General features: G+C 47.3%; 1 protein-coding gene and 1 pseudogene across 2 annotated transcripts in view; both read left to right on the top strand.

The window, feature by feature from the left end:
• FBXW4 (F-box and WD repeat domain containing 4) overlaps nt 1–20,058 on the top strand; it is a 77,696-nt gene that overhangs the window by 45,802 nt on the left and 11,836 nt on the right. The window lies entirely within an intron of this gene.
• On the top strand, nt 9,579–9,658 carry LOC119059720 (uncharacterized; annotated as a pseudogene).

Here is a 20,058-nt window from a genome sequence, read left to right as displayed (position 1 = left end):
CCTTGCCTCCAAGCCGTCCCTAACCAGAGGACTCCCTTTCCTCCCATAGTGGCAACAGCAGGTTTGGAGCCCTGGGTCTCCCTGGTCTCCACATCCTCAGGGGAGTCTCTTGCCCTAAAGCTTTGGGGGTGTCTCTGAAGGTCCATAGTGTAATGCAAGCTATAGCCCTGTGGCCCTCTGGTCCCCACCTCATCCTGCCCCAGCTCAGTCCCACCACCCTTTCCCTGTTTGCTTCATACATGCAGAGCTGTGGTGCTAGGTACAAGCCAAGTACCTTGCGTGCCCCTGCGTCACAGAAAGCTGTGTGGGGCCCCTGGCCTTGACTGGAAGACACAGATTGGGTGGGTGATGCTGTGGGTCCTCCTCCCGGCCCCAGCTGCCCCCGCCAGCCCTGGTCTGGCTCACCACGGGACCCAATTCAGAGGCCTCTTTTGTTCGACTCGCACAGAGCAGCCCGGCTCACCGTTCCCACATGCCGAAGTTTCCCTGCCATTCACTGGGAAGGCTGAAAAGCCCTCAGCTAATTGCGTTGGGCTGAAAATTACCACTTCCCTGCATGCGTTCCCCTGCTGCTGAGGACATTTGTGTCACTGCTGCATTTAGGGGGAACAAAGGCCCCCTGTGGGGAGAGCCCAGGTACGAATGTGGGGTGGGGGGAGTAATTGCAGTCTCTCCAGGTGAAAGCCCCTGTTAAACTTCAGTAAGTCAATTAGGCTGTGGGGGGAGGGCCAGGACCCCACAATAAACTGTTCCTACTAAGCAATTAAAGAAAATCATTTTAGCTTTGAGGAGAGAAACTGCTTATTAGAAATTTTGTGGGTCCCCCTTCTTCCCTACCTCAACTCCCTCCCCTTGGGGATGAAACAACAAAACGCCTTCCTCAATAGAAGTGTTTCTCCTCCTCCCACTCATTGTGTGGCCTGAAAGCACGCGCTGTGGGAGGGCGGAGGGAGGGCCAGAGACGGGCTGAAGCAGGGGAAATGGCAGGGGCCCGAACACCTGGACTGACTAGACATCACCACTGCCTAGGAAGGTTGGAGAGAGGGACTCCGTGGGTGTGGAGTGCCCCCCTAAGCAGCGCTGAGGACACAGGGCGTGGGTGTGTATGTGTAGGGTGTGCATGTGCCCAGGGAACCGCTTTCCTCTGCTCCCCAGGCAGCGGGTGTACCTGCCTGAGTACGTGTGCGCCATCCTGGCTGCCCCCTCACCAAAAGTAACAAACACAGGCTCTGTGTGTGTACCTGCTTCCACGTGTCTTCTCAGCACAGGATGGCAAGGCCAAGCCAGCCCCGCTGACCGTGCCCCTCTTCCCAAGGCTGTGACTGAGCCCATGTTCTCTTTCCTCCCAGGAACCAAATACCAGTACCTCGGGCTGAGCCATAGCATAGCTTTCCGCCCGCGACCTTCAACAACTGAGGGCTGAATGCAGCCACCTCCTGGCCCTGGGCTGGGAAGGGGCTGGAGGGAGGACTGAATGGACATGCTCATCTGCAGTGTTCTTCCTCCTGTTGCTTGGGTGGGGGTGAGGTGCGGAGACTCAGCGGAAATCAGTGGCCTGAGATGCTTTCTTGATGTGCAGCTTGACTGAAAGGGCTTATGGTGGGAGTCTCCAGGTGACACTGACTGCCCTCCCCTGCCAAATCTCTGCAGGCAGCGCAGGTTGGAAAGATAGGTTGATCTTATCTGGGGAGCTTGATGGGGAGGAAGGTAGACCTACACATTCAAAATCTATAATTTGGTTAGTTATAGATGTACGTGCACACACACACCACAGGTCATGTGGGTAGCGTAAGCGCCATACTCAGCTGTCCCCAGCCTTGGTGCTTCAGGGGAGGGCCTGGTGGCGCTGATGGCGGGCATGGCAGAGAGTCATGTACCGCTCTGGCCCCAGTGCTTTCCTCTGGCTCATGATGTGTTTGGCCTTCACTCCAATGTTCCAGAAAGGTGAAATCAAACATCAAGGAGTTGACTTTTCCCAGAAAACAAATATGCTGAGTTATTTGCCTAGCAAGGGGCCTTAGGAGGTAGAAGTTGGTGCCTACAGGCCGCCAGTGGGGAGGTGAGGGCTGTTGACAGAGTCCTGAGCAGGAGTGTGGCGGTAAGGGTTTATGGGGAGCAGACGCTGGTTAGCATCTGGGGTCTTGGGGGGTGTGTGGAGTAGCTCACAGAGGAGCAGGAATAGGCTCCACATGGTGGCTTCCTATAAAGAGGTGGGTTTTCGGAGGAACCTGAGGCTCAAATGCTGGTCACGTTTTGCTTCAATTTTTTATATGTACGTATCCATACCTGTATTCAAATGTAGCTATAGATATAGATACATACATATAAGTGTCTATTTATGTAACATATAGTGCTATGTTTATAGAGTTTTTATATGACATGATATCACTTATTATTTTATGTTCCAGAATGTGGTTTTCCATGTATGGGCGGGCCTTGGTTTCCTCACACCTAATTTCTGATTTATGACTTCAATGTCTTTCTGACCCAGGGCCAGCGTCATTAAAAAAAAGGGAGTGAGAGGCTCTTTTCGGACTGCTTTAGGTTGTGTGGGGCTTTTTGATTTTTTTTTTCAAGAAAAACAAAATTTTACGTGCCATGTGTGAGTTTTCTGTTTGGCCCCTCCTGCATTTGTGTGTGTGTGTCCCTGAATCACTAGAGGGACTCAGCAGTGGAATATTCGGGTTTGCTCATAGGGCCAAATTTATTTTTCCCTTGGCTTTTAGGCCATTGGTACTGGGGCGGGGTAGGAGAGGGGTAAAAGAAGTTGCAACAGAGGAGTTGCTTGGGGTTAAGTTTTCACTGTGTGCGCGTAATTTTAAACTTTTAATTCTGAAAAATTTCAAACATACATAGAAAACATGGCAAAATTAAGTTCTCATCCCTAGTTTAATTATTTTGTTTGTCCTTAACTGAAACTAGATAAATACCTGGAAAGTATCTTTAAGTTCCTCATGTCTCAGGTGCCTGGCGCTATTGTTGCTGAAATAGAAGGGTCCGAGAGCGGACCAGACTCTCCCACCAGAGCGAGCCTTGCGGTTTCCAGCAGAACTTTCACTCTCATGGTCTGTAGAAAAGGATCCAAGAGGCCGGCTCCCTGAAGACCAAGGCTTTCTCACGGAGAAATGGTCATCCCAAGCCTCTAACAGCCTCGGTATCTGCTGTTGTGCGGACCGTGTCCTCACCGACTGCTGGGAGTGGGAGAAGAGATTTTTTCCTTAGCCCGGGTGTCACAGCACACTCCATCCCCTGTTTGAAATTCCAGGCCAGCTTGTACTGCCCCGTTTTAACTGTTCTCCTAGCAGACCCACCAGCTGTTGATCTCATGGTTGGGGGGCTCTTCTTAGCCAGGTCTCAAGGTGTCCAATAGGTGTCCGACAAAGCCCTTTGCTCATCCATCAGTGGGGACATTCATATGGGTGAGACACCCATCAGCTACTGAATGAGACACTGGAGTGGTCAGGACAAATTGGTTGTAAGTGACAGAAACTGAATTCACATTTACTTAAATCAAACTGGAAATGTTTGGCTAATGAAATCCAAGGGCAGAGCGGAGCAACCAAGTCAAAGAAAGAGCACAAATACAGCTGGGCCCAGGGGAAACTGGCCTCAGAAGCCATAATGCTTCCAGGACCTCATATTTCTGAGTCGTTCATCTTCTTTCTTCCTGGATCTTAGCTTCCTTCTCCCAGCTGACCAGCTTATTGCATAAGTCATGGAAAGTGACGGCCTCCAAAAATCTCAGAGCAGAGGCCCATTGGCCCCGCTTGGGTCAGCTGCCTACCCCTTGATCAATTAACTGTGGCCAGAGGATGGAGAGTTGTACGAACAGGGGAAGTCTCTCATGAACCACATGTACAGAGGGATGGTGTAAGGCAGACAAAGCATAGGGCTTACTGTTTTTTTTTTCTTTTTTTAAAATTTTTTTATTGATTATGCTGTTACAGTTGTTCTATTCCCCCCTTCATTCCCCTCCACCCTGCCCCCCCGTCCCCACCATTACCCCACCTTTAGTTTACATCCATGTGTCTCAAGTTCTTTAGATTCTATATTTCCCATGCTATTCTTGCCCCCCCCATCTATTTTCTATCTACTGTCTATGCTACTTATTTTCTGTACCTTCTCCCCCCTTCTCCTCCTCCCACTCCCCTGTTGCTAACCCTCCTTGAGATCTTCATTTCTATGTTTCCACTCCTGATCTAGCTGTCCTTTTAGTTTGCTTTTGTTTTAGATGTGGTTGTTAATAACTGTGAGTTTGTTGTCCTTTCACTGTTCATGTTTCTTTAACTTCTTTTTCTTCAATAAGTCCCTTTAACATTTCATATAATAAGGGCTTGGTGATGATGAACTCCTTGAATTTGATCTTATCTGAGAAGCACTTTATCTGCCCTTCCATTCTAAATGAAAGTTTTGCTGGATAGAGCAATCTTGGTTGTAGGTCTTTGGATTTCATGACTTGGAATACCTCTTTCCAGCCCCTTCTTGCCTGTAAGGTCTCTTTTGAGAAATCTGCTGACATTCTGATGGGAACTCCTTTGTAGGTGACTGTCCCCTTAGCTCTTGCTGCTTCTAGGATTCTCTCCTCATTTTAATTTTGGCTAATGTAATTATGATGTGCCTTGGTGTGTTCCTTCTTGGGTCCGACTTCTTTGGTACTCTCTGAGCTTCCTGGATTTCCTGGAAGTCTATTTCCTTTGCCAGATTGGGGAAATTCTCCTTTATTATTTGTTCAAATAAGTTTTCCACTGGTGGCTGTGCCTTTCCCCCTTCTGGTACCCCTATAATTCGGATGTTGGAGCGTTTAAAGATGTCCTGGAGGTTCCTAAGACTCTCCTCATTTCTTTGAATTCTTGCTTCTTGACTCTTTTCTGTTTGGCCATTATTTGCTTTCTTCTGGTCCACTCCATTGATTTGAGTCCCAGTTTCCTTTTTATTGCTATTGGTGTCCTGTGCAATTCCATTCATTTCATTTAGTTTCGCCTTCATATGTTTGTCTAATTTGTGGCTGTAATCAACCAGTTCTGTGAGGATCCTGATCACCAGTGTTTTAAACTGTGCGTCTGAGAGTTTTGCTATTTCTTCATCACTTAGATTTATAGGCTCTGGGGCTTTGAGCTCTTCTTGAGCCATTTTTGGTCTGTTCGTGCCCTTTAAGTGTGAGGAAGGGAGCCTTGGACTCCCAGGTCGCTGGGTTGTGACGCTGTATGTGGGGGCGTGGTCAGAGCAGGGGAAATGGCGGCACCCTCTGCTGTTTTGCACCGCCGGGTACGAGCAGAGCCTTAGGTGGTTCACCTGGGCCGGGCCACTCAGAGTCGCTGGGTTATGACGCTGTATGTGGAGGTGAGGTCAGAGCAGGGAAATGGCGGCACCCTCCCTGCCGCTTGCTGTGGGGACCCGCTGGGTCCCGGTCCAATCGCCCACTCCCTCACTTGTCTATCCACGCACAAATGGGCGACCACAGTCAACCTGCAGCCCTGCTCCCTCGCTGTTTCCCCATAGTCGCTCGCTTGGTCGCTCGCTCGCTCACTAGGTCCAACCCTGCGCCTGGATTCCGCGCGCCCGAGTTTGTTTGACGGAGTTTTCCTGTGCAATCCCGCTCCGACAGCTGCTGGTTTCGTCCCTCTTACCGGTCAGACTGAAGAATTTGTTGTTAACAGACTTCCGAAAAGTTCAATTTTCTGTGTTCTGGCTGTGTTTTCTGTTGCTATTATTTAGTTGTCTCTAAACTTGCTTGTGTGAGAAGGCACGGATATCCACCTATGCCTCCATCTTGGCGGAAGTCCGGGCTTACTGTTTTTATAGAGGCCAGATTGCTCCAGGTCATCCAGTCCCAAAGTGTCTCTGTGGATGGAACTCCCTTTAATCTCCGCTTCCTCGCTTCATTACTGGTCTGCTGATCAGAAATTCTTCCTTTGTCAACTGTCGATGGTGTCCTTAGAAAAACCTGCCACTTTCCTAGTGGGACATGTACAGGGGAAAGACCCTGACTGCAGACTTGTGAAGCTGGACAAATGAGCACCGTCCCTTTGGGGCAGAGAGAGACCGAAGCCAAGTCCTGACCTGGCTGGTCCTCCTCCAGAGGCAAATGACCAGCAGGCAGCCTCACGTAGACTCTAGGGGCACAGTTTACCTCGCAGAGCCAGATGGAAGATAGAGACTCCTGCTGCCTCTTCCCTCCTTAGTGCCATTGTCAAGAGGGCAGGAAATCTTGGGGAGGAACAGAGTTCAAGGTCATAATTCCTGGTGCTGCTAACTAATCTGGAAATCAGGAAGTTCCTCAGATCTTCATCTTCCTGAAGAGCCCTGTGATGGAAGTCTTGTGTAAAAGGACCTCAGCACCCTCACTTTTACACTCTCTCCAGCCTTGTAGCTTTTCCACTTCCCCATGTAGTGGAAGTCTCCGTCTGTGTGGCCACCATGAGGACTCTGGGGCCCTTGTCATCTCCCATCACAGGGAAGTTCACGCAAGAGGGTTTTTTTTTCTTTAAAAATTTTTCTTTAGCCTTGGCTGGTGTAGCTCAGTGGATTGAGCGCAGGCCTGCGAACCACACGATCGCGGTTCAATTCCCAGTTCAGGGCACATGCCTGGGTTGCAGGCCAGTTCCCAGCAGGGGACTCATAGGAGGCAACCATACGTTGATGTTTCTCTCCCTCTCGCCTTACCCCCTTCCCCTCTAAAGATAAATAAATAATAAAATCTTTTAAAAAAAGGTAATAAAAAATTTTTTTTCTTTATTTTTTAGAGAGAGGGGAAGGGAGGAAGAAAGGGACAGAAACATTGATGTGCAAGAGACATTTTGGTTCACAGTCCTGTGCTCAATCCACTGAACCAAACCAGCCAAGGCAACATAAGAGTTGTTGGTTGGATTTGCACACCAAGGTTTGGTGCTGGCTGTCCTCTACAATGAACACCTTTTTTCTTGAGGAATAGGTTTTACTTACACACAGTCCTCTCTGCTTATCATGGATCATACATCTGTAACCCTGTTGTGTGTAATTCATGATGCATAGAGGCCCTATAGGTCTGTCAACTCTCCGTGACACCCCTTCCCTCTCCTTAACATCCTTCACCCTTGGCAGTAGCCTTCGGGGTAATGGTGGAAAACGCAGCAGCAGTCAGACCAGGGTGAAGAGTGTAGAACTTCACCTCCCCTTCAGCTTCCTCTGTCTTAATGGGAGAGAAGTGGTCTAGGGATAGACGGCGGTGGTGAACCTGTAAATCAACACTCACACCCTCTGCCTCCCTTTTTTTTAGTTTTCTGGATGTCACCATGAGAATCCTTTTTATTGGTGGGTCATCAGGACCTCTCTTCCTTTAAGCCTGGCAAGAGTTAGGAGGCCAGTGGAGGAGAAAGGCCGGTGTAAAGGCCAGTGCACTGTGATGCTTGCTCCATGCTGGTGCTTATGGAACATGGAGAATAAAAATCAGAGCCAGACCAATGTCTAGGGACTCCATTGCTGGTCTAAATGTTGCAGTGGGTCAGGGACGTAGGACCTTTGGATCACAGGTCATGCAGATTGCTCTTTGACCTGTTTCATCTCCTCTGCCCTATTTCTCCTGCCCAAGTCTGGATCAAGTCTGAGTCTCAGTGTTCCTCTGCGGTGTGTTAACGTGGGTGTGTTTGAAAGAGTCAGACTTGAAAATAAATGTGTCCTGATTCTCTGTGTGGCTTGCCAGTCAAGCTCTGCTTTCCTCTCTGCAGAGCCGTAGTTGATCCTAATGATTCTCATCGTCCTTCCATCTCATGCCTTTATTCAAATGCCAGCCACTTATGGTATGTTCATCAGCAAATCTGAAAAAAAAACACCAGATTGTCTGGTCTTAGTCTCCCCAGTAATCACTAGACCATGTGGGCTGCCTGTGCCCAGTGGAAGACATTAGTAGCATGGTAGCCCAAGCCTTGGGCTGACCACTACCCTGATGTCAAAATTGACCACCTAAAAGGAAAAGTGATTTTTTGTGAAGCTGGAAATATATATTTTGTGCTTTAGGCCGCGCGCGTAGCCATAGCTGCGACAGCCACTGAGAACCCAGTACACACAGGCACTGTTGTGAGGCGTGCTGTCCCCTCTGCCTCTGTCGGGCTCTCAGGGGGGTTCAGAAGCCCACCTGTTTAAAGAAGCTTGTTGTTCACTCCTTTACAGAAAGAGTGGTTATGAAGCAGGAGTTTAGGGGGAAGTACCGTAAGAACAGGGTGAAATCTGTGAAATTCTCAGAGGCAGCTGTTTCCTAACCACTTGGAAGCCCTCCAGGTGCGGGGTCTATGTCAAGGCCGTGAGCCGGGTTCAAGATGGAGCCAACTGACTCCTTGGTTTGTGTGATATTATTCCTAGTCTGCACTTGGGTATTCAGCATTCAGCGTACTGCCAGTGTGCGACCCTTCTTTCAGGCAACTGCAAAATGAATATTATTGTTACTGTCTTTCTTGTAATTTCTCATTTTCTATTTTGTCTTTTTACCTAAGTAATATATAAATATGTTCAATTGTACAAAGTTCAAGCAGCTTAAAATACACAGATTATAAAGTGAAACTCCACTTCAGTTTCCCACGGCCCTTCACCATGCCGCTCTTCTTGTAGGAAGCCCGGTATGTGTCACTCTGGATCTTGTAATGTGAAGCAAGTATCAGACACATACAGCTTCACGAGCGTGGTGTATGTACATTCACACACAAGTGTAGGGTTCTGCTTCGTTTTAGGCTCACGTTACGCATTTGTTGTGCAGCTTGAATTCTTCCTCCACCCTTGTGGTACAGAGGTCCGGCACTGTCAGAACGCACATCTCGGCCACATCCCTTTTACTGCTGCGTTCTAGTTCGGAGAAGGTGGGCGCACCGTGGTTTACTTAGCCATCCAACTACTGATGGGCACTTAGGTTGTTTCTAGTGGTTTGCTATCATAAACAGTGCCATAGGACAAGCCTGTGTACTTGCCTGTTTGTGCATGCAATCAGATATTTTTTGAGGAAAGACACTGAGAAAAGACTTGCTGGATTGAGGGATAAGTGCATTTAAAAGAAGTTTTTAGATGCTGCCAACTGCCACCCAGTGGGACTGTATCAGGTTATATGCCTATCAACAGTGTCTACAAGTACCTATTTTCTCTTACACTTATCAGCCCTCTGCATGATATCAGTTAAAAAAATTTTTTGCCCTTCTAAAGGGTAAAAGAAATGATACCTCATTTGGGAAGTATGTATAAAATATAATTACAAGCTGAACTCTGCAGCCTAAGTGGCTGAGATCAAACCATGAGTCCTCCCACCTACTAGCTGTGTGACCTTGGTGAGTTACTTGACCACTCTGTTCCTCAGTTTCCTCATGGAAATTTTATCATGGAAAATTTAAGCCCTGGCTGGCGTGGTTCAGTGAATTGAGAGCTGGCCTGCAACCAAAAGGTCGCCAGTTCGATTCCCAGTCAGGGCACCTGCCTGGGTTGCAAGCTGGGTCCCCATTTGGGGGCGTGTTAAGAGGCAACCCGTTGATGTTTCTTTCCCACATCAATGTCTGTCTTTTTCCCTTCCACTCTATCTAAAAGTAAATAATAAAATCTTTTTATAAAATGTACTCAAGTAAGTGATCCTTTTGTAGTTCATAAGTATGCTAATTGGGTGTTCACACCCTTGTGTGACTTATGCCTTCTGCAAACCCATCTGACATAAAAAAAAATACTAAAGTAGGATAAGTATCCATTTTTGGCCATTTTGCTTCAATTCTGCCCATATAACTTTCCTTTCCCATATTATTTTATAGCAAATATCAGACATGTAAGTATTTCACTGTATATTCCAAAAGACAGTGGTGCTTTTAAAATGTACTTATAAATCCTGTTATACTTAGAAAAATATCAGCTCTGGCTGGTGTGGCTCAGTGGATTGAGTGCTGGCCTGCAAACTGAAAGGTCACCAGTTTGATTCCCGATCAGGGCACATGCCTGGGTCTCGGGCCAGGCCCCTGGTTGGGGGGCAGGTGGCAGATACAACAGATTAATGTGTCTCTCACATGTCAGTGTTTCTCTCCCTCTCTTTTTCCCTCCCTTCCCCCTCTCTCAGAAATATTTTTAAAAAGAAAAATATCAAATTTGTAGGAATGTTTTGATTATTAAATGAATTAATCTATGTGAAGTGCTTAAACAGTACTTGGAAGTTTAATATTACTGCATATGTTTTTCTGGCCATTTATATTTGTTTCTATAAATTACTTATTGAGATTTTTGCTCACTTCTCTACTTTTGCACTGTTATTTATAAGATCTTTTTATATGTTCTCGGTATCAACCTTTTAACTATGATATATGTATTCGATCATTCCTTTCAGCTTGTTCACAGTGTCCTCTGTTACACAGGAATTTTTTAAATTTATTTTTTTATTGATTATGCTGTTACAGTTCTATACCCCCCTTCATTCCCCTCCACCCTACCGCCCATCCCCACCATTACCCCCCTTTAGTTTATGACCATGTGTCTCAAGTTCTTTAGATTCCATATTTCCCATACTATTCTTGCCCCCCATCTATTTTCTGTCTACTGTCTATGCTACTTATTTTCTGTACCTTCTCCCCCCTTCTCCTCCTCCCACTCCCCTGTTGCTAACCCTCCTTGAGATCTTCATTTCTATGTTTCCACTCCTGATCTAGCTGTCCTTTTAGTTTGCTTTTGTTTTAGATGTGGTTGTTAATAACTGTGAGTTTGTTGTCCTTTCACTGTTCATGTTTCTTTAACTTCTTTTTCTTCAATAAGTCCCTTTAACATTTCATATAATAAGGGCTTGGTGATGATGAACTCCTTGAATTTGATCTTATCTGAGAAGCACTTTATCTGCCCTTCCATTCTAAATGAAAGTTTTGCTGGATAGAGCAATCTTGGTTGTAGGTCTTTGGATTTCATGACTTGGAATACCTCTTTCCAGCCCCTTCTTGCCTGGAAGGTCTCTTTTGAGAAATCTGCTGACATTCTGATGGGGACTCCTTTGTAGGTGACTGTCCCCTTAGCTCTTGCTGCTTCTAGGATTCTCTCCTTCATTTTAATTTTGGCTAATATAATGATGATATGCCTTGGTGTGTTCCTTCTTGGGTCCGACTTCTTTGGTACTCTCTGAGCTTCCTGGATTTCCTGGAAGTCTATTTCCTTTGCCAGATTGGGGAAATTCTCCTTTATTATTTGTTCAAATAAGTTTTCCACTGTTGGCTGTGCCTTTCCCCCTTCTGGTACCCCTATAATTCGGATGTTGGAGCGTTTAAAGATGTCCTGGAGGTTCCTAAGACTCTCCTCATTTCTTTGAATTCTTGCTTCTTGACTCTTTTCTGTTTGGCCATTATTTGCTTTCTTCTGGTCCACTCCATTGATTTGAGTCCCAGTTTCCTTTTCATTGCTATTGGTTTCTTGTGCAATTCCATTCATTTCATTTAGTTTCGCCTTCATATGTTTGTCTAATTTGTGGCTGTAATCAACCAGTTCTGTGAGGATCCTGATCACCAGTGTTTTAAACTGTGCGTCTGAGAGTTTTGCTATTTCTTCATCACTTAGATTTATAGGCTCTGGGGCTTTGAGCTCTTCTTGAGCCATTTTTGGTCTGTTTGCGCCCTTTAAGTATGAGGATCGGAGCCTTGGACTCCCAGGTCGCTGGGTTGTGACGCTGTATGTGGGGGCGTGGTCAGAGCAGGAAAATGGCGGCCCCCTCTGCTGTTTCTCGCAGCTGGGTGAAGAGCAGAACCTTAGGTTGTTCACCGGGGCAGGGCCACTTAGGTCGCTGGATTATGATGCTATATTTGGAGGGGGGGTCAGAGCAGGGAAATGGCGGCCCCCTGTGCTGTTTCTCGCAGCTGGGTGAAGAGCAGAACCTTAGGTTGTTCACCGGGACAGAGCCACGTAGGTCGCTGGATTATGACGCTGTATGTGGAGGCGGGGTTAGAGCAGGGAAGTGGCGGTGCCCTCTGCCGCAGCTTGCTGCTGGGGCTGCTGGCTCTCGTCCAATCGCCCACTCCCTCGCTTGTCTATCCACACACGAATGCACGACCACAGTCAACCTGCAGCCCTGCTCCCTCGCTGTTTCCCAGAGGTTGCTTGCTGAGTTGCCCACCAGGTCCAACCCTGTGCCTGGATTCTGCGCACCTGAGTCCGTCTGACCGAGTTTTCCTGTGCAACCCTGCTCTGCCAGCTGCTGGTTTCACCCCTCTTACGGGTCAGGCTGAAGGATTTGTTGTTATCAGACTTCCGAAAAGTTCAATTTTCTGTGTTCTGGCTGTGTTTTCTGTTGCTATTATTTAGTTGTCTCTAAACTTGGTTGTGTGAGGAAGCACGGCGTCTCCACCTATGCCTCCATCTTGGCGGCTACACAGGAATTTTTTATTACTTGGAGGTTAATTCTCTCATCTTTACCTTCGTGGCTTCAAAGTTTTGTCTGGGCTTAACAACCTCTTTCCTACTCCAAGAGTATAAATATTTTCCTATATTTTTCTTCTAATATTTTAATGGCTTTTCATGTAGTTTAAAAAGTGTTTATGTTTTTAATCCATCTGGAATTGGTGTCTGCTGTGAGGCAGGGCTCCAATTTTATTTTATTTTCCAAATATGTGGCCTGTGGTCTCTATACCATTTACTGATTAATTCATTATTCACCTACTGTCTTTAAAGGCCACATTTAGGATCTACTAATTTCCTGTGAATATATGAGTACAGCTTTGGATTCTTTATTCTGATACATTAATCTGTTTGTCTCTTTCAGCACAAATTTCATAATACAGCTTCATAGTATGTTTGATATCGAGCAACTTCTTTCTCATTGTTCTTTTAAAAATATTTTTGTTTATTCTTTTGTATTTCCTCTTCCAGATGAATTTTATGGTCAATTGATTAAGTAAAATCTGGTGTGGATGGGACTCTGCTGGATTCATAGACTAGTAAGGGGAGAACCGACGGTTCTGTTGTCTCGGGCCTCACATCCAGGAACATGGCGAGTCTCTCTGCTTGGCCAGCAGTTCTGTGTCCTTGTGTAAAGCTTTACAGTTTTTACAGTGGGGCAGTTTTTGTTTTGTTAGGATTATTCTTTACCGTTTACAGTTTCTTCATTCTTGTGTGTGTGTATGTGTGTGTGTGTGTGTATAGATTTCTAATTACATTTTGATTAGGGATTGCTGGTGTATGGTAATGGCTAACATCTGTGGGTATTTGTTGTGTTCTGTACACTGTTTTGAGCATCTATCTTATCTCATATAATTTTTTCTCATATAATTTTTACAACAAGCTTATGCATAAGTCCTCTTATTATTTCTCCTTTACAGATAAATAAGCTGGGCCTTAGAGAGGTTAAAGAACTCTTCCAAGATTGCCAGGCAGCAGAGCGGGCAGCCTGCACTAGTCTCCACTACCCAGCACAGCACGCCAGCTATTCAGCCAACCCTGGTTTTTGTTGTGATAGTTTTAGTTGAGTCTTTTGGATTTTTAGGTAGATGATTATATTGTTTGTAATTTAGGACCATTTTTATTTCTTCTTTTTCCATGCCTCTTGTCGGATACCTAGTTTTGTGAACATCATCTCATTGTTTCCCAGGAAGTCTGACCCAGTCCATTTCGCCTTTGGCACTGGAACACATTGCCACTTCTTTCTCTAGGGAGTGGGTGAAGCAGTGTTTAGAGGCCATGTGCATGGGAAATAGAGGATAGAAACTCTTCTCCCTGCGGCCCAACACATTTCTTGTTAAGGTCAATAGATTGAATGAATGTGTATGTTATTCCATTGTACTGCGAATTTTTGTTTTTGATGTACATAATTTTTTCCTATTAATTTTGTTCCTCCGTTGCTCAAGTTCCTAAGTTTCTGTTTCTTAAGTGGAGTGGGTGCATTGGAGCAGAGCAGCCCCCTCTTATCTAGCCTGGGCCACAGTCTTCAAGGGCCAGTCTGACCTTTTACCACTGGTGACAGTGGAGAAGAACCATTTTGTGTTTCTGTGGAGGCGTCTCCCAGCTGCAGGACTGCTCTCTTCTATGGGGAAGCAGAAGTCCTGCTTTGGTGGCCCTTGTTTGTTAGAGCTGCTGCGTGAGGGTAGGCATCAGACACCTCGGCCTTGGGATGGTCTCTCCAGAGCCTGACCTTCTAGGTGCCTACTTAGAAGGATGTGTACATCCTGCCCTGAGAGGCCTGGGGTGTGTCAGTGTGTGTGTGAGAGAGAGAGACAGAGAGATACGACTGGGAGAGGTGACTTATGAGAAGAGCCTCTGCCCGCTGAGGGTCAGGAGTCGCCTCGCCCCCTATTGGCCAGCGCCTCATTAGGAAAAAGAGGCAGTAGAGCCCTTCTCTTCTGATCTGGGGCTTTCTGTCCTAACCTTGGGCTACTAGTCCGTCCCAAAGCTTCAGCCCAAGGTGTGCCAGGGCCACCTTTGCTGACACCTTCTCCAGCAGGCAGCTTATTGTTGGGTTTACCTGCTCTTGGCCATGGGCCAGCTGACAAGAGTGCCTGGTTTTGTTGTTATCTCCTACAGGATGTAAATGATGTTTTTCTTTTAAAAAAGTAGCACATGCTTATTAACAAAGATTTGGAAAATAAAGAACATTTAAGAAAAGGAAGAATTGCTAATCACTCTGTTGCCCCAGTACAATCACTGTTAGCATTTTAGTATGTTTCCTTTCACCCTTCCCTCTTCTGTGTGCAGGCTGTTTTTTTTTTTGATTGACATATGATTGACATATAACACTATCTTGGTTTCGTGTGTATGACATAATGATTTGGTATCTGTTCACACTATAAAATGCTGACCACAATAAGTCTAGTTACCAGTTGTCACCATACATAGTTACAATTTTTTTCTTCTGATAAGAACTTGTAAGATTTACTTTCTTAGCAGCTTTCAAATGTAGTGTGGTATTATTTACCATGCTGCCCGTCCTGCACCTTCCACCCCCGTGACTTAGTTCTTTTAAAGCTGCAAGTTTGTATCTTTGACACCCTTCACTCCAACCCCCTCCCCTTGGGCCGCCACCAGTTGATTCTCTGAATTTATGAGTTTGTTTTTTGTCTTGTTTTGATTTGTTTGGCTTTTAAATTTAGAATATTAATTTCAAAACCTACCATAGTTCTAAGACATCATTTCATATTTTAATACAACATACATAACATTTTTTAAAAATTTCACTTAGCATAATGCCCTCAAGACCCATCCATGCCGTCACAAACGGTGAGGTTCCATTCTTTTTATGACTGAGTGATACTCCACTGTGTACACGGACCAGACTCCTTTGTCCGTCCATCTGCCGGTGGGCACCTGGGTTGTTCCCTGTCTTGGATCTTGTGAATAACGCTGCAGTGAGCGTGGGGCTGCAGATATCTTTTTGAAAGTGTTTTTGTTTTTTTCAGATAAATAACCAGAAATAGTTGCTAAGTCATGGCAATTCTATTTGTAATTTTTTAGGAACTTCCCTGTGTCCCACAGTGGCTGCACAAATTCACATTCCCACCAACTGTGTGTGAGCGTTCCCTTCTCTCCACCCCCTTGTCCAAGGCCTGTTCTTCCTCATCTCTGTGACACTGCCCAGCCATTCTAACAGGTGTGAGATGGTAGCTCGCTGTGGTTGTGATCTGAAGTGCTGGGTGATTTGCGGTGCTGAGGATCTTTCCACGTGCCTGCTGTCCATCTGTACGTCCTCTTTCAGAAAGCGTCTACTCAGGTCCTCTGTCCATTTTTTAATCAGATCATTGTTGGGTTTTTGTTTCATTTTTTTGGTTTTTGCTGTTGAATCACATGAGTTCTTCATGTGTTTGGGGTATCTACTCCTTTTCAGATACATGATTTGCAGATATTTTTCCATTTATTGGGTTGCCTTTGCATTGTTGTTGATTGTTTCCTTCACTGCACAGAAGCTTTGTAGTTTAATGTAGCCTCGCTTGTTTATTTGTTCTTTTGTTGCCTTTGTTTTTGGAGTCAGATCCAAAAAAATTATTGCCAAGATCAACATCAAGGAGCTTAACATTTGTGTTTCTTCCAGGAGTTTTATGGTTTCAGGTCTTACATTCAAGTCTTTAATCTATTGTGAGTTAATCTTTGTGGTGTAAGGTAACAGTCCAGTCTCATTCTTTTGCATGGGGCTGTCCAGTTTCCCTAGTACCACTGGTTGAAGAGACTGCCCTTTCCCCATTGTATATCCTCGCCTCCTGTATTGTTTTTTAAAAAAATGCCTTATCTTTTAGTTTGATGAACACAATTATGTTCACCTTCTCCTCCCTGGTCTTACAGCTTTAGTTCTTAGGTGACCCCCCTTATAGGCAGGGCTGCTGTGGGTAGCAGGCCCCACAAGCGTGCTCCCATTCAGGTGGGTATTTCCCCAGCTTCAAGGAGAGATGTTTGTTGGAGACAATGAGAATTTTTTGCCTCTTTCTTCCCCTCCCAAGCACATCTATTTCCTCCCATCTCCTTGGGCAGCTCAGGGTGCCCCGTTGGCCAGATCTTGGAAACTGGCCACGTCACCCTCTCACCTGCCCCGGCCTCTGTCTCTCTTCTTCCTGACTGCTCTTGACCTCCTGTTCTCGCTCTGCTGGTCCCTCCCTCACGGCACTGCCACTGCACTGCTGCCCTGGGCTCCCCTCGTGAGCGAGTTCGTGTGACCTTCGCGCTGCACTCTTGCTTCGGGACTTAGCCGCTGTAATGATGTCAGTGGCACAGGTTAGCAGATGGCAGTGGCAGCAATGAGACCTGACATGTTCTAATGACTCCCTCCTTCCCACCCTTGCTCGCCAAGCCGATGGAGGGGCAGGGATTTCCTTGAAGCATTTTAGGAGTGGGCCGAGGGAAATTGGGGAGGGGTGCTCCCAGGTGCCGATGAGGCCTGTGACCTTTGCTGCTATAATATCAGTGTTTCACCAGTGGGGCAGTTTAGGAGCCCACTTGCAGCCCATCAAAAATTGATTTAATTGCAATTTTTCCTCCAATTAGGAGCACTGGAGCCTGACTAATTGGAGTAATAGAGAGTAATAAGGCTCAGATAAAAAGCCTTCCTCGGCGGCCTTTGTATCTCGTGTCAGCGCCTGTCAGAGGTCAGAGAGCTTGCATATTCTATTAGGCAGCCCAGCCTTCATTTGTACAAATTAGTTTACCCAACAGTAATTAAAATGCCAATGCGGGTTGAAGAGAACTGAATACACTTGATGGGCATGTTGGTGAATGATGTGACAGCTCTGGTGGCCTCCCTTGCCAAAGTGTGTCAGCCCCGGCTCAGAGGCGGCTGGGGCCTGGGCCAGCTGGGTGGCTCTGGGCCAGCCACGGGGCACAGCTGCCGAGCACGCCACTTCTGCCGCCCGCCTCAGAGCCACTCCGTCTCTTTTCTTTGGGCGGAGTCATTTTGGTCATTTGTCCACTTGCTCGTTGCACAAGCATTTCAATGTATGTCAGGTATTACACTCAGTGCTGGGCAGAGCTTTTCTAGCCAAGGGGTCTAAAATCACTTGGGCTCTGGAATCAAGATCGACTGGGTTGGAATTCCAGTCCTCCTGCTTGCTACCTGTGTGAGCTTGAGCAATTTCCATTACCGTTCTGTGCCTCAGTTTTATTGTCTGTAGAATAGGGAGAGTAGAACCTACTGCACGGGGTTGTGAAGACTAGGTAGAATAATGCTTTTGAAATACTTGCTCAGAACTTGGCACCTAGTAAGTGCTCAATAAATCACTCATGTTATTAAAAGGGCCTCAAATAAGCAGAGGCAGCAAGAATCTTTTTTTCACTCCGCCCACACTCAGCTAATTCACCTTCTTACCTTCCTCTCTCTTCTGTAATTTGTTGTTTTTTCTTCCTCAACTTGAGTACCAGAGCCCCTAGTTCTCTTGGTGTGTCTCTCTCTGATGTGAGGGCTCCTATGTCCACTGCTGGAGCCTGACGATGACTCTGAGACGCCAGGTTTGCCGGCGCTGGGCCAGGGAGGGAGGTGGGGGCCCTGGGCACAGAGTGAGAAACGGTGGAGGCTGGCTTTTGGCAGGGGCTCTCTTTTCTTGTCCACAAAGAGTCGAGTTAATGTAGTCAGAACGACTTCCAGACCCTCAGGCTTCGAGAGTCTCCCGTGCTGTGTGCACGTGACAGAGAGTTTGGACATTACTTTTTAGGTGGTTTTTCTCATCTAGTCTCTGGTCGTGGTGCTCAGGAGGGACTTCACAGCAATGACGTACGACGGTGTCGTGTGTCCTTCAGGTCTCAGTTTGCTGACTGGGGAATTTAAGAAGCAGAGGGACCCCCCTCACAGCCCACATGACCAGCTTCTCAGCCTATTTGGCTGCAAGCTCTGGAAGACCCTCTCAGTTCAAGTCCACAGATTTGTCCTGAGCGCCCCTTCTGGGCCAGGCACCGTGCGGGCACTGGAGTGCACGAGAGCCACCAGATGGTTCATGATCTCAAGGGCAACGTGGGAATATAACCCCCCCAAATACCATTTTCCCCAGGAAGGGGAGATCAGAGTGTGGGAGGGAGTCAGAGGAGGGACATTCAGGCCACCCGAGTTACAAGCTCCTATTTCTGCCTGTTCAGTGCAGGTCTGCTACCCCTGTCCCCAGCCATCCCCATGGTTTGAGTCTGAGTCCCGGTGAGTGTCCCCAGCGGAACCTGGTTCCAAATCTGCTGGAGTGCTGTTTATATGGTTTTTTTTGCTGAGTGTCCAGTTTGGCTAAACTCGTAGGTCCTCGTAAGTGCCAGGGGGACTCTACTTTCCCTGCTCTTCCTCCCTACATCCCATGGTGAAGCGAGGGGGAAAAAGAGTTTGTGGAAGGAAACATTCATGGGTGTCATGTCCAGGCAGTTAAGAAAGGCCTTTGTGGGGTATAAGGTGAGAGGCACCCCTCCTGGTGGCAGATGGACAGGGCTGGGTGGGGTGCAGAGCAGGGTTAGAGGAGCTTGGGGTCCAGGGGAAGGTGCTCCCGTCTCCACCGCAGCCTGCTGGGCGTTGGAGCTGGGGGAGGGGCAGGCATTCAGGTCCCAGGTGCCGGCCATTGCTCTCTCCCTTTGACTTTCCCTGATGCTAACTCAGGCCCGTGGCAGATCAGAGGCCTGCCTCAGGCCTCCTTGAGAGATGTCTCTGCTGGCACCCCTCACCTGGGCCCAAATCCTCAAACATCTGGAGAGCCCAATTGCCTGCTCAAATGATTTCCAAGTGGCCATTATGTTTCCAGCCCAAGGTCATTGGCTTTACCAGTTATTAATGAATTGCCCTCCAGAGGAAAGTGTCGGGGGGAGGTGAGGACAGCACCTCCTAGCTTTGCAGTTGGGAGCTTCACTGTTGAGTGGCCACGTCCCAGGCTGGGAGTCACTGGGATGTGACAGAGTGGCAGCTTTGGCACACCACTCGTTGAGTGGCTGCTGGCACGCCTGTGGGTTGAGAGGAAGCTAGGATGACGGAGCACGTCCCCAGAGGAAGTCTTGGCTTGAAGGATGGAAGTCGCAGGGTGGCTCACGTGGCCATTTTGTTAGTCTGGGTTGAAAAGCAGACACCTGCCCTGCAATTTGGATTGTAAATCAGTGGCTTGGCCAATGCCTGCCCTAACATCTCCCCAGTTGGTAACTCTCGGGCCAACTCCCCCTCCTCCCTGCCTCCAGCCAAAGCCACTGGCTTCTTCAGCGCCCTCTCCGCGGAAATCCATCTCCCCACTGACATGCTCGGGATCAGAGAACCACAGGTGCTGGGCAGGGCCAGGGCGGAGGCGCTGCTGCCCTGAATTGCTAACATGTCATTAGTATGTCCAGTCCCCCTCCCCCCATGCTTGACGTGTAGGGACATGGCCCTTCGCTGCCCCGGGCTGCTGAGTGACACAACGGCTGTCAGCTCTGTTGCGTGCAGTTTAGGTTTTCAAACCCTGGGTTGCTGCAGGCTTCCCCTCCCCAACCTGCCAAATCCTCTAACAAAGGAGTGGCCCGGTTCATAGGTTCAAGTTCTAGTCCTAGCATTACAGCCAACCTGGCTCGTTGCATGGACCCTTCTCCCTGCCTGCACTTAACAAGAAACTGCGGATTGTATTGGTTGAACTTTTTAAGAGTATGACACACTCTGGGAAATGTGGTAGGAGTGTTCTTCTCACCGGCCTCTTGGCAGTGTCT

The sequence above is a fragment of the Artibeus jamaicensis genome, unplaced genomic scaffold, assembly GCF_021234435.1.
Source record: "Artibeus jamaicensis isolate MK-2021 breed Jamaican fruit bat unplaced genomic scaffold, CSHL_Jam_final contig_490, whole genome shotgun sequence".
In the NCBI taxonomy this organism is placed as follows: Eukaryota; Metazoa; Chordata; class Mammalia; order Chiroptera; family Phyllostomidae; genus Artibeus; species Artibeus jamaicensis.
Note: the sequence above shows the minus strand (reverse complement) of the source record. Positions and strands in the feature narration are given on the sequence as shown.